A 15217-nucleotide genomic window follows, 5' to 3' on the forward strand; every position below is an offset into this window, starting at 1 on the left:
CATTATTCCTTCTGAGACTAGGGGGAATAATAACCCCCTTCAGGCCTCTTTCTGGCATCTTCCTGACTGGCTTTGGGAAGCAGCACCAGAGAAAGTCCCCATTGGAGCATGAGAGCCCACCTGGAGATTGATCTGCTACCCAGAATGCCCCGCGCAGGCATACCATAAATTTCCAGACTGACTTTGGTATTTTATTTGGGATTTTCCCTGGTGACTACTTAACTCTAGATTTTAAGCCACAACTCTAAAATTATCTTTACAGTCTGGCTAATCCACAAATGTTGTGACCAGGACCCTCAAATTTCTGTGAAATCTCTTTTCTTTCTTTCTTTATTACTTACTCAAGTCAGCCTTTTAAACAGTTTGAAAAATAGCTACGAGAGCAGGTGAGTATAACATTTTTACTTCTCTCATTTCTCCTTAATTTGTATTCAACACACCTGTTTTGTTTTTTTAAAAACAAAAAGCAGCAGGACTGGGGAAGCTGTTTTCCTTTCTCTCAGGGAACAAACAACTTTAGGCTACTTTCACTAACAATACTGCCTAGATTACTCTTAATTAGGAGTGAGGGAGACCTTGTCCTGCTCCCCACGTGCTTTGTGAAGCCAGCTAGGAAAATAATTACAAAAAAATAATATAAAAATGAATACAACATTCTTTGACATTTATATGGTGGTTGAAGAATTAGGGACATTGAAGAATTCAGGATACCTACAATTGTTTATATTATTAGGTAATGTCATTTTTGTACTTCTCACAATTGAGCAAATTACCCCAGTAATAAACTCATTAATTGAGCAGGGAATAATAATCCCTTGTAAATCTGAATACAACACTTCCATCCTGCCTGTTAAAAAAAACAAAAAAGGGGCCCAATGGCAAACACCTCTATAGATTCGTGCAGGATTTGAGGGCTGTGAATAACCATGTTATAAAGACACACTCCCTTGTTTCCAACATACATATAATTATTTCTTCTATTCCTAGCACAGCTACATACTTTACAGTAGTAGACTTGTGCTCAGCCTTCTTTTCCATACCCATACATGAGAACTTCAGGCATATCTTTGCTTTCACCTGAAAGGGCTTGAAGAACACATGGATTCATCTGCCACAAGGGTTCGTGAAAAGCCCGAATTTATTTGCACAAATTTTGAGCCAAGACACAGATAATATAACATTTAAAAAGAGCAAATTAATCAAATACGTAGATGATCTACTCTTGGCTTCAACAGACCTAGTAGCATCAGGAGCACCACCATGTCTTAGAGGAGTAGATGCTACAGCCTTACTAGTAGCAAAAAAAAAAAGTGTTGATCTAGTATTGGGATTCCCATTAACAATTATGTGCCCACATGAGGTAGAAGCATTGTTGCTAAGGCATAGAACACAGTCATTCTCAGATCAGCAAATTACAAGGTATGAATAACCTTGTTAAATAGCAAAAACATTACCTTGAAACTCTGTACAGCCCTTACCTTCCTACTCCTCCTTTGTTCCTTAAATACTTTGTGTCTTCTGGAGTAAGTCATTTCCTCAACAATTCATTATTTTTTCCTATGGTTCTGAGATTTCTGACTTTTTAACCATGACCAATTTATGATTTTTCCAACTTACCATGAAAAGAATTACAGCCCTGCTCATTATAGAAGATTTACCGTGTTTACACTGAATTACATTCTCTATCTCCTGTATTAGCCAAACTGCTTAAACTGTCTCTGAACCTTTTGGGGTCTGACTTGGCTCTCTTTCATTATTTCCCAAATCTCCCAATTTAATTATATATAGCCTAGCTTTCCCTGACACCATCTAGCCACATTTGTTTAAGTTACAAAAATAGAAATCCTTATGCCATCTCAGGATGAAATTCTTTTCACATTGCTTTTTTTTTTTTAGCTTTGCATATATTTGGTCCCTTTCTACATGTATAACCGGAGTTCACCTAAACTTAACCCTGCCACCTTGCTTCCAGATTATCAACTTCAGGAGAACCATTACATAGTTGTGAAACACTAGTGTCCATGGCAGAAAAAGCCTCGAGATGATCTCTTGGACACTCCCTTAGACAATGCAGATCTGATCTTATTTACTGATGGTTCCTCTTTTATGAGAGATGGAATATGCTACACTGGAGCTGCTGTAGTCACAGAATTTGCCACCGAGTGGTCAGCTTCGCTGCCCTCTAATATTAGCACTCAAGGGGCAGAACTCATAGCTCTGAAACATGCCTGTATAATTGCCAACGGTAAAAAGGCAACAATTTATATGGATTCTAGATATGCTTTTGGCATTTGTCACTCAGTCGGGATGCTATGGCACCAGAGAGGATTTTTAACCTCAGCTGGAAAATTGATAGCTAATGCAGAAATTATTAATGAAGTTCTTTCTGCTCTCCAGCTGCCTGAAGCCCTAGCTGTAGTTCATTGCGCTGCCCATACAGGTGGCACTGACCTTGTCTCTAGGGGAAATGATTGAGCAGATGCTGCTGCAAAGTGAGTAGCCATAGAAGGGCCTGATTTAATTTTAACATTAACAACCACTGATGACTTAAATTTATCACTGTCCTATAATGAAAAGGAAGTGGAAAAATGGAGACAAAAATTCAAATCAAAACAGATTAATGGAGTATGGGTGTCACCTGAAGGAAAATCCCTACTCCGTAGAAGTTTCTATCACCAAATTTACCAATCTATTCATAAAAATAGTCACTTTGGCACCCAAGCATCGTGGACTCTGTCAAGAGAGTATGGATAGCCCCTGGTATAATGACTATAACCTCTAAAGTGTGTACAGCCTACTCTACCTGCCAAGCATATAACCAACATGCCTTTCATGGCAAAGGCTTTGGTGGGTGTCCTCTGGCTTACACTCCTTTTGAGAACCTACAGATAAATTTCATAACAATGCCAAAGGCTGGACATTTTAAATTTTGTCTAGTCATAGTAGATCAACTGACCAAATGGCCAGAAGCATTTCCTGCAACCCAAGCCACAGTGGCTTTTGTTGCTAAGGTGTTTTTAAAAGCAATTATTCCTTGCTTTGGCCTGCCAGCATCTATTGATTCATAGAGAGGAAGTCATTTTACTGATTCTGTCCTAAATCAGATATATTCTTGCTTGGGAATAACTCCCAAATTCCATGTTCCATATCATCCCCAGAGCTCAGGCCAAGTTGAAAGAATGAACAAAGAATGTAAAACTATGGTTGGCAAATTATGCACTGAGACAGATTTAAAATGGTCTGAAATTCTCCCTCTGGCCCTATTTTATCTTAGAAGCAGACCAAGAGGAGACCTAAACATCTCACCATTTGAGATGCTTTTTAGACATTCACCTATACAGGATAAACTTTTCTCCCCTGCATATATATCACTATTAGGGGGAGATACTACTATTGCTTCCTATATACAGGAATTACAGCACAAACTGCGTGAACTCCATGAATCTGGAGCTGTAGTACAAGCCAGACCACTAGACTTTTCTCTTCATGACCTGAACCCAGGAGACAAGGTGTATATTAAGAATTTCCAGTGTACTGGAGCAACTCATCCTTCCTGGGAAGGGCCATTCCAAATATTATTAACTACTCCAACATCTATAAAGATTGGAGAGAAGGACTCTTGGATTCATTGTGCACCTGTAAAGAGAGCATCTTCTGTTGAGACTGATTGACTGTATCCTATCACATACATTGGAGATAAATATATATATATATATATATATATATATATATATATAACTGTAATGATTAAAATATATATATATATATTCTATAATATCAATGCATACCCAAAAGCTTTAAAGTGTTGGAACCTGCCATTTATTGATAAAATGTTATGGGACTGTGATTAATGTTTTTTTCTGATTCTAGAAGATGGGATTAAAAAACAAGGAGCACAGACTTAACCTAAATAGTACCAAAAAGAACACACAGGGAAAACTAGTGTGAGACTTGAGGTTGTGATGCTTGACATATGTTAAGTCATAGGACTTCCTTGTAGCTACACTCTTTGTGAAATACTCAAGACAAGTACCAAAGTTTGACTATCATCCTGGATCCCTATATCCCTGAGAATGACAAAAATCAGACCAGGGAATGACACTTCCCTATCAAAATAAAATTCTAGTTCTTTTTCTTCTTATGGTATGGAGCCTTCCTATAGTCATGGCTGCAAATGGGTAAGTGAAATATTACTGCATTCTGTCCTACAGACTTGTGGTATGGAAATTCATTGAACCCTAATACCAGGGCCTATTATGAAATTGTTCTTGCTTACTCAACATTTTATATACATAGATTTTGGTATTTTTATTCTGATTTTGAATTTTTTCTTTCTCCCAAAAGTTTAACTTTCTTCCATTTTTTCTTTATATTTTTTGTTTGTTTTTGTTGTTGTTGTTGTTGTTGTTGTTGTTTTTCTCTTCTTTTGATAATTGACTCCTACAACCCCATAACTCAACATTGCATCTGAGCTGAACTGGATGTTTTTTAACACCCACTTCAGGGGAGGATTGTATTTTAATAAAAATCCAAGATTTTGAAATTTTTTTTATTTGAGAAAAGATCTTCAAGGAAGAATCTTGCTAATTCCTAAATCCAGAGAATGAATTGTTGCAGTTCATTTGTCTCCTTTTCCTACTTTACTTCCTGTCTCTATGGTTCCTCCTTCCTGTCTCTATGGTTTCTACTTCCTGTCACTATGGGCTGGTTAATCCCTATATATCTATGGTATGAGGACCTCCAGACCTCCCATTAAATAAAAAAAAAATGAAAAATTCCTTTTTACAAATAATGGAGGATTTGAGGTGTCCAAGTCCACCTTATCTCTGGAAATATCAACTAACGATGATGTAGGGGACATCCTAAGGTTGAGCCATCAGGCTAAAGAGAAACAAGACTCAACTGCCTTCATAAACAAGAGGCAAGGCACCCTCTTTTCTGGGGACATTGGTAAAGGAGACACATTTTTTGCTTATGGATGTGGGTTTTTTTAATTAATAATCAGTGACTAAATATTATATTTTATAAAGGTTCATTAATAACTAAATCAAAAGAACGGCCTGAATTCAGCCTGGTCGCAGGTCAAAAAGAGCATGGGATGGGGCAGCTGGGTGGCTCAGTGGATTGAGAGTCAGACTTAGAGAAGGGAGGTCCTGGGTTCAAATTTGGCCTCAGACACTTCCCAGCTATGTGACCTTGGGCAAGTCACTTAACCCCCATTGCCTAGCCTTTACCACTCTTCTGCCTTGGATCCAATAGACAGTATTGACTCCAAGACAGAAGGTATGGGTTTAAATTAAAAAAAAAAAAGAGAATGGGAGGTGCATACATCCACTTCAATACCAATAACTTGATTTTGCCAACATGGAGATGCAAGAGAGTTTATAGGGAATTTTGAGAAATACTAAGGACTTCTGGGCAATTAAGTCAAAGTTTCAAAATCTCTATTTATACATACTTCCCTGTGATCCTATTGAGAAATCAGTTTCCCCAAAAAGATCATAGAAAACATAATCAGCTTAAAATTTTCAATAATTTGTGAATAAAGGGGGGGGGAACAAAACCAATAATTAGTAAGTTGACAAAAAGCCAATTTGGGGTCAGACCCCTTTGGCATATGAGTATACATTCAAAACAAAGGTATTTCAACCCCCCATAGTTCACATCCAAAGTTCACTCTGAATCTTCTGGTGCAGTATGTGGTCTCTGCAGGCATATGGATTCTGGGACGAGCAAATTTCTCATCCTAAAATTGCTCAAATTTTCCAAAGACACATGTAAAACCCAGTGGAATTTTTTTGTTGTATATGAGAGGGATTTGGGGGGAGGAGAGGAAAAGAACATGATTTTTGTAATCCTGGAAAAATGCTCTAAATTAATCAATTAAATAACATTTTAAAAAAGAATATCATAGTTATCTCCCCAAATAAATAAAAAAATAAAATTACTCAAATTTAAATCAAAGTTCACAACAATAACTTGGCCCCCCTGAGATGAATAATAACAAACAAGCGGATCACTCAGGGATGCCTGGCTGAGTTATGACGTATATGAATCAATTTTCAAAAGAAAATTAAAAACATGAAAAAATCCAAATAAAAGGGAAAATAACTTGTGGATGAAATAAAAAATGGAAAAGTCTTATCTCTATGTAGTTAGTAAAGTTAGTAAAGAAAAAACAAATCTATAACATGTTCTTGAATAAGGGACGATTAAAATGTTTTAAGCAATTATGCATTTACCCAATCAGTAGCCAGGACTATAGAAAGTTTGCCACACCCTGAAAGACAGAAAAGGGACTAGATTTCAGCAGTAAATGGGAGCCAGGATGGCAGTGAAAAGGAGATGCTTGATAGAATGTGACTCAAGGAAGTCCTGCATTTAACACGTTAAATAGCCACAACCTCAAACCCCAAGCAAGTTAAAGTCCTCTTGTCTTGGCTCAAAATTACATCAATCCCACTGGGGTTTGGTCTCTTTGACCTTGTGCTCGATTGGCACTATGCAGTTGAGCTTTGTGCTTCTTTAGCATTGTACAGTGACTATTTTGTATATTCCCTTCTTCTGGAATCAGACAGAATCATGAAACAAAGTCCCATAATTCTTTTAAAAAATCAATGTTATCATTTTTATAATCTAAAGCTTTTTGGGTATGCATTAATATTAGAACAAATGTACTTAAAACCTATATGACTGCAAAATTAAAAAAATAAAGAAAAATCAATACTGTTGATATGTGCTTCAAATACAAAAAAGAGAGAAAAAATAAAACTCAGATACTATATCGCACATGCAAGGAAAAACAATCATAAAAAAGTTTAAAAAAAATTTATATCGCTTAAAATCAGTGACACACTGTGTTAACCATGTGTGAGTACAAATGATTTTCAGAATAAAACAGTAACACAGTAGATAATGCACATTCAAAGAAGTACCAAAGTCCCCCAAATTCACAATAGCCCAGTTAATTACAATAGCAAACAAATCCATTATCATATTTCATATAAGTTGCTGTATGACATAAAAAACCTATGAACTGATGGATATTTGTCAAATTTTTACAGCTGTAGCAAATCTTTCAACCTTGGCAAATTATTTTTAAACAAAGTAAAATTTATTTGTGTCTAGAACATTACTAAGAAATCTAGATTGCTCTGGTGGAAGTAAATAAAAATGAAGAGTTTTGCAGGAGCTCTTTTTTTCTGGCTTCCACCTTGATAGGAACATTTCTTTGTTTCTCTACCTTTATATGTATATATATTTATATAATATACAATATAATAAATATATATAAATATAATCCATTCAGAAACTACTAGTTACTAAAGTTATTTCTGAAGACTACTTAGAATTACCATTTAAATTATTAGCTCAGGGGGCAACTGGGTGGCTCAGTGGATTGAGAGCCAGGTCCAGAGAAAGGAGGTCTTGGGTTCAAATCTAGTTTCAGACACTTTCTAGCTGTGTGACCTTGGGCAAGTCATTTAACCCCCATTGCCTAGCCCTGACCACTCTTCTGCCTTAGAACCAATACACATATTTATTCTAAGATGGAAGGTAAGGGTTTAAAAAAATAAAAAAATACTAAAATCTTAGCTCATTAGATTCTCCAAAGGTTGCAAACAATTTAACCAGTTTTTTGAAATCCATCCATCATCATCTATGTGACAATTAACAAAGGCAACATGTAATCTTTGATGGATCTAGTGAAAAGTGTGAATCTTAAAACTACTCAGACTCTACTTTAGAAGATTTGGTTAAGATATTCCCCTATTGTAACAATGGAGATACTTGGTCAGGAATGTATTGGGAAATTTTGAATTTACTCCACCCTATTCAGACAGTGCCTTAGGGGAAGATAAAGTTGCAAACTCCTGATTGAACAATAAAAGTCCCCAACTCATACCTTATAGTAAAGCTAGAACCTTAAGCTAGGTCTATTTTTAGATCTAATACAAAAAAGGTATTAAGTACCTTTAAAGGTTAAATTATTACCTAAAAAGGTCAAGTAACTTACAAAAGGCAAGCTTAACAAAGAGGTGTGAAGTACTCAGAAGATTTAATCTAACCAGAGAAGGTGAAAACCAAATAAGGTGAAAACTAAGAATGGGCAGTCCTGGAAAAAAGCGTCTACTGTGATTGCTAGATGTGAAAATTTAGGGTAGGTGACATAAGAGAAAAATCTCTTTAAAAGGAGGTGAAGGAACAGTTCAGGGACAATTGAATTCAGTTTGAGTTCAATTGAATTCAGTTTGGAATCAAGTTAGATTCTGAACTGAGTCCAGGAGATTCAGTGAAGGACTGGAGCTTGGTTAGAGATGGTCTTGTGGTGAGTAATAAGACTGACTTCCTTTCCCTTAGGCTCAGGGAGGCCAATTTGACCAAGGCCTTTAACTACTTCTTGGCTCAGCCTGAGCCAGAGCAATTTAGATTAACACTCTCTCTCTCTCTCTCTCTCTCTCTCTCTCCCTTAATTCCTTCTTTCTTTCTTAATTAAAATCTCCATAACTCCCATTCCTTTGTTATTTAATTAGCCCTCCCTCTGATAATTACATTCCTTCTAATCAGAGAGTCATTATAACGGAGGAGGTAAAAATTCCATTTGTTCTTTTAGCTCATAAGGAAACAAGGAGATTTAAGCAGATCCCTTCAATAGTTTTTAAAATTTTAATTTAATTTAATATAATTTTAGTCAATTTAGAATATTATTCCTTGGTTACACAAATCATATTCTTCCTCTCCCTTCCCTCCCCCCTCCCATAGCCAAATGCAATTCCACTGGGTATTACATGTGTCCTTGATCAGAATCTATTTCCATGTTGTTGATGTTTGCATGCAAATTAAAAAACTAGAAAGTTAACAAATTAAAAATCCTCAGATGAACACTAAATTAGACATCCTTCGATTTTTTAAGTGGGGCACTTCATAAAGTTATTAATCAATAACACAAGTTAATTATTTTGTTATTTCCATAAGGGATAGTCAAATAACTTCAGAATGAAACATAATGCTTCAGAATTAGATTCATAACTGTAATTAGAATTGAAATACATGAAACAATGTTTGATATAATTTAAATACATGATCAGCAGGGCTGAGAAAATCCATGATTTTTTTCAAATATATATTTTTTCACATTTTTAAAAATTTATTTTATAATCTAGCACCATCCAGGTTGTAAGAGAAGCTGCTTTTCTACAGCATATCTTTAGAAGTTTGCCAAATTTCACAATAACAAATATTAACAGTTATATAGCATTTGCCACAAACCTAGTAGGATAGTAAGCCTTCTGGGTGCTAACATTTCCATATTACCCTCTAGACAGGTGAAATCCCATGGCTAGTAAATTACATAGACTAGTGGATTCATTTTATTTCCCAGCATTATAATTCTTCAAAACTTAGCACTTTATTTTTTTAAATTTCTTTTCCATTTGAATTAGTTTATTTAGTCCATCTAGAACATTATTCCTTGGTTACAATAATCACATTATTTCCCTCCCTCCCCTCCACCCACACTTCCTGCAGCCAACACACAATTTCATTGGCTATTACTTGTGTCCTTGATCAGAACCTATTTCCATGTTGTTGATGTTTGCACTAGGATGATCATTTAGAGTCTATATCCCCAACCATATCCCTTTGACCCATGTAATCAAGCAGTTGATTTTCTTATGTGTTTCTACTCCCACAGTTTTTCCTTTGAATGTGAATAGTGGTTTTTCTCATAGATTTTTCCAAGTTGTTCAGGATCACTGTATTGCCACTAATGGAGAAGTCCATTATATTCAATTGTACCACAGTGTATCAGTCTCTGTGTACAATGTTCTCCTGGGTCTGCTCCTCTCACTCTGAATCAATTCCTGGAGGTTGTTCCAGTCCCCATGGAATTCCTCCACTTTATTATTCCTTTTAGCACAATAGTATTCCATCACAAACATATACCACAATTTGTTCAGTCATTCCCCCATGGAAAGGCATCCCCTCATTTTCCAATTTCTTGCCACTACAAAGAGCACAGCTATGAATAGTCTCATACATTTATTATCTCTTTGGGGTACAAACCTAGCAGTGCTATGGCTGTATCAAAGGGCAGACAGTCTTTTAGTGCCCTTTGGGCATAGTTCCAAATTGCCCTCCAGAATGGTTGGATCAATTCACAACTCCACCAGCAATTCATTAATGTCCCAACTTTGCCATATCCTCTCCAGCATACATTACTTTCCTTTGCTGTCATGTTAGCCAATCTGCTAGGTGTGAAGTGATACCTCAGAGTTGTTTTGATTTGCATCTTTCTGATTATAAGAGATCTAGAACACTTTTTCATGTGCTTATTAATAGTTTTGATTTCTTTAATTGAAAATTGCCTGTTCATGAGGACTTCCAGTCAAGATGGTGGCTTAGAAGCTGCAAAAGTTCAGACCTCAGAAACCCTTCCTTACCGATCACAAACTGAGTGCTTCTAGGACACTGAAATTCAAGCTAAACAACAGGCCAGACCCGGGAAACCCTCCTCCTGGACCTGGATCAAAAGGTACGGCTCCCCAAAAGCCAGAGCCCTAGATCACTTGGATCTAAGGGGCAGGCAGAAGGAAGGTCCCAGGACCCATCCCCCCAACTCAGCAAACCAGTGCTGAGCCCACAGCAGCAGCGGGAACTTCAGGACCGGCAAAAGGGCCCCAGGCTGGCTATTTTGAAGGACTCACCTTGAAAGCAATCTGAGCCAGTCTCTGGGATGCCCAACACAGATGGCAGGGAAACATAGAGAGAAGGGGGAAGCCTGTAGCCCCCTGGATGGGTCCTTCCAACTGAGTCTCAAGGGAGGTCCCAGCTTTAGGGCACCAGCTGAACCCAATCCCATCAGGAGCCCTCAGAGCTTCTGAAAGAACAGAAACAGGGCCAGCGAAGGGCTTACCTGGAAAGCAACCTGGGCCAGGCTCCGGGCACTCAACACAGATTGTGGAGGAGGAGGTTTTTTGCTTTAGGGCTCATTCAGTCCAAACCAGCTGAACCTAATCCCATCAGGAGCCCTCAGAGCCAAGGGAGGCCACTACCCCTCCCCCCTTAGAGAGCAGAGTCTTCTGAAAGAACCAGCTGAATCTAATCCCATCAAAAGTCTACAGAACACAGGGAAGCCCAGGCTCCCCACTCATCCTCATTGACTCCTGGACTTTAAGCCAATTAAAAGCCTCCAGAGGACAGGGAAACTCAAACCCCCAACAACTCTCCCCCAGAGACTATACCAAGAGATCTTCTGTTAAAGCTCCAAAAGGGGAGACTGATAGAAGTCCCCAAAAAACAGAAAATGAGAAGAACAAGAGCACAGACAAACATGGGGAGTAAAGAAGGGGTGAATTTGAGCAAACAAAAGAAAAAGAAGAAAGAAACTACAATAGACAGCTACTACTCAGCAAATGGAACAGAGGGGGAGAGATCAGCAAACGATAAACCAGAAATCCCAGCGAATTGGATACAGGCTATGGAAGAACTCAAAACACAACTAAGAGAGGCTGAAGACAATTGGAAAAATAACATAAAAATTAAGATAAGTCATCTGGAAACAGAGGCACTTGAACTAAAATGAGAAAATAGTGTCTTGAAAGCCAAAATCAACCAGCTGGAAAATGAGGCAAAGGAGATGAAAGATGAGGTAAAGAGGATGAAAGATGATCTTCAAAAAAATCAGACCAGAAGGAAAAAGATGACCAAAAAGCCAGAGATGAAATCCAATCTTTAAGAATCAGAATACAACAACTAGAATCAAGTGACCTCACAAGGCAGCAGGACACTATAAAACAAAACAAAAGAAAAAGAATGAAAATATTGAGGAAAATGTGAAGCATCTCATTCACAAAACAGATGATTTAGAAAATCATTCAAGAAGAGACAATTTAACAATAATTGGACTACCAGAAGACCACAACAAAAGAAAAAGCCTGGACATAATACTAGAGGAAATTATCCAGGAAAACTTTCCCGAGATCCTAGAACAAGAGGGGAAGTGGAGATTGAAAGAATCCACAGATCACCCCCTGTATTTAATCCCCAACTGACAACACCAAGAAATGCTATAGCCAAGTTCAAAAACAATCAGATGAAAGAAAATATATTACAAGCTGCCAAGAAGAAGCCATTCAGATACCATGGAAACACGGTGAGGTTAACACAGGATCTTGCTGCATCCACACTGAAGGACCTAAAAGTATGGAATACGATATTCTGGAAAGCAAGAGAACTAGGTCTACAACCAAGAATAAAATACCCATCAAAACTGACTATATTCTTACAGTGGAAAGTATGATCATTCAACACAACAGAAGAGTTCCAAGCATTCATAAATAAAATACCAGACCTGAACAGAAAATTTGATGTCCAACCACAGAACTCAAGAGAATCATCAAAACGTAATTACAAAAGAGGGGGAAAAACAACAACAACAACAAACATTTTTTAAGAGACTCAATAAGTTAAAATGATATGTATTCATATAAGAAAAGAGGTCATTGGTAACTCTTAAAAACTGTTGCTATCACCTGAGCAGCTAGAAGAATTACACTCAGAGGGAACAGTGACAAACTGTATAGGATGAAAGGACAAGACATAAATAGGTATATAGATATATGCATACATAAATACATATACATGTGTATGTATATATATATACATGACTAGAGCTAAAAAAGAAAAGATGTTATGACTAAAAGAAATGGGAAAAGAAACAAATGGGGTAAATTTATATGTCACAAAGAAGCTCATGGCGGGAGGGGGAGAACATCGATACACTGGAAGGTAAAGAGGTTGGAGACAGGAAATACTCAACTCTTATGTACTTTGAAACTGACCCAAAGAGGGAAGAACAACCCAATCCAATGGGGAAGAGAATAGATTTGCACCCTATAGGGGAGTAGAAGTGTAAAAAATGGACTGGTGGGGAGGGAAGCAGTACAAGGGAGGGAGAGGGTGGGGGGAAATTTTAAAAAGACTACAGGGGAAAATAAGGCGAGGAAATAAGAAGGGAGGGGGGTAGAAAGGGAAGTAAAATAAGGGAGGGAATGTAACTGAAAAATAAATGAATCAAAAAGGTATAGTAAAAGAAGAAGTGCTCTGCTTGCCTCCTGAGCATTAGTTCAAGCAGTGAGCGGAAATTTCTTTTATTATTTCTGCTCTTTTGCACTTGTTTGCAATGTTTTTATGCCCTAGTACATGTCAATTTTTGTGAATGTACCATGTGCTGCTGAAAAGGTGTATTCATTTTTGTCCTTATTTATTTTTCTCCACATATCTAGTAACTAATTTTTCTAAGATTTCATTAATTTTTCTTACCTCTTTCTTATTTTTTGGTTTGATTTATCCAGTTCTGATAGAGGAAGGTTCAGGTCTCTCACTAGTATAATTGTTCTATCTATTTCATCCTTGAGCTCCACTAGTTTCTCCTTTAGAAATTTGAATGCTATGCCATTTGGTGCATACACGTGAGTACTGATATTTCCTCATTGTCTATACTGCCTTTTATCAGGATGTAATTATCTTCCCTATCACGTTTGACTAGATCTATTTTTACTTTGGCTTTGTCAGATGTCATGATTGAGACTTCTACCTTCTTTTTATCAGTTGATGCTGTAAGGATAATTTTAGTGTTTTGGCTTAAATCTAAATGATTGGTCTCCAGGGAAAATTACCAAATAATAAAATACCCAAGTAAGCTGGGAATTATGGAGATTTTAATTAATATAGAGAGAAGGAATTAAGGGGAGAGAGAGAGAGAGAGAGAGAGAGAGAGAGAGAGAGAGAGAGAGAGAGAGAGAGAGAGAGAGAGAGAGAGAGAGAGAGTGAGTTCATTTAAACTGCACTGGCTCAGCCTGAGCCAGGCAGTAGTTAAAGGCCTTGGCCAAAGTGGCCTCCCTGAGCCTAAGGGTAAGGGAGTTAGTCTTATCACTCACCATGAGACCATATCCAAGCTGGGTTCCAGTCCTCCACTGAACTCAGTCTCCTGAACTGAGTGAGTTCAGAATCCAATTCCATCTCTGAACTGAATTCAATTGCTTGAACTGACTTTTTACCCCTCCTTTTAAAGAAATTTTCTTATGTCACCTCCCCTAAATTTTTACATCTACCAATCACAGTAGACACTTTTTTCCCAGGACTGCCCATTCTTAGTTCTCACCACTCTTTAGTGGTGCCCATTCTTAGTTCTCACCTTCTCTGGTTAGATTATATCTTCTGAGGTACTTCACACTCTTTTTGTGAGTTACTTGAACTTTTTGTGATTAATTTAACCTTTACATGTACTTAACACCTTTTTGTATTAGATCTAAAAATAGACCTGGCTTAAGGTTCTAGCTTCATTATAAGGTATGAGTTAAGTACCTTCATTGTTCAAACAGGAGTTTACAGCTTTTATCTTCCCCTAAAGTATGTCTAATTAGGGTGGAGTAATTTTAAAAGTTCCCAATACATTCCTGATTCTTGTTAGACTGAGTATTTCCATTGTTACAATAAGGGAATAGCTAAATAAAATATTCTAAAGTACAGTCTGAGTAGTTTTTAAGATTCACAATGTCCAATAGATTTGGCTCTATCCTCTTACTTTTACCCTATGTGTATCTACCTTCCTCATGTGTGTTTCTTGTAGACAGCATATGGTAGAGTTTTAGTTTCTAATGTTCTCTGCTATTCACTTGCATTTTATGCATTCATTATTCATTCCATTCAACATTCAGAGTTATAATTACCAATCGTGTATTTCCTAGCGTTTTGATTTCCACTCCTAGCCCTGCCTTTTCTTCTTTCACTATTTCCTTCTATACCAATGTTTTGTTTTTAATCAGTCCCCCTAATTCCCACCCTTATTTTACTTCCCTTTCTACCTCCTCCCTTATTCCCCTTATTTTTGTTACAGTCTTTCTAAACTACCCCTACCCTCTCCCTCCCTTGTACTGCTTCTCTCCCCACCAGTCTGTTTGTTACCCTTCTACTTCCCTATAGGGCACAAATCAATTCTCTGTCCCAATGTATTTGCTTGTTCTTCCCTCTTTGAGTCAATTTCAATGCACATAAGAGTTGAGTATTTCCTATCTCCAATCTCTTTACCCTTCCAGTGTATTGATGTTCTCCCCCCTCCTGCCATGTGCTTTTTTGTGACATATAAATTTATCTCATTTTGTTTCTTTTCCCATTTCTTTTAGTATTAACCTCTTTTTTTAGCTATATTTGTATA

At 37.2% G+C, this 15217-nt stretch overlaps 1 protein-coding gene across 4 annotated transcripts in view; it reads left to right on the top strand.

Moving 5' to 3' along the window:
• LOC100023417 (zinc finger protein 420-like) overlaps positions 1-15217 on the top strand; it is a 621149-nt gene that overhangs the window by 23810 nt on the left and 582122 nt on the right. The window lies entirely within an intron of this gene.

The sequence above is a fragment of the Monodelphis domestica genome, chromosome 4, assembly GCF_027887165.1.
Source record: "Monodelphis domestica isolate mMonDom1 chromosome 4, mMonDom1.pri, whole genome shotgun sequence".
NCBI lineage: Eukaryota > Metazoa > Chordata > Mammalia > Didelphimorphia > Didelphidae > Monodelphis > Monodelphis domestica.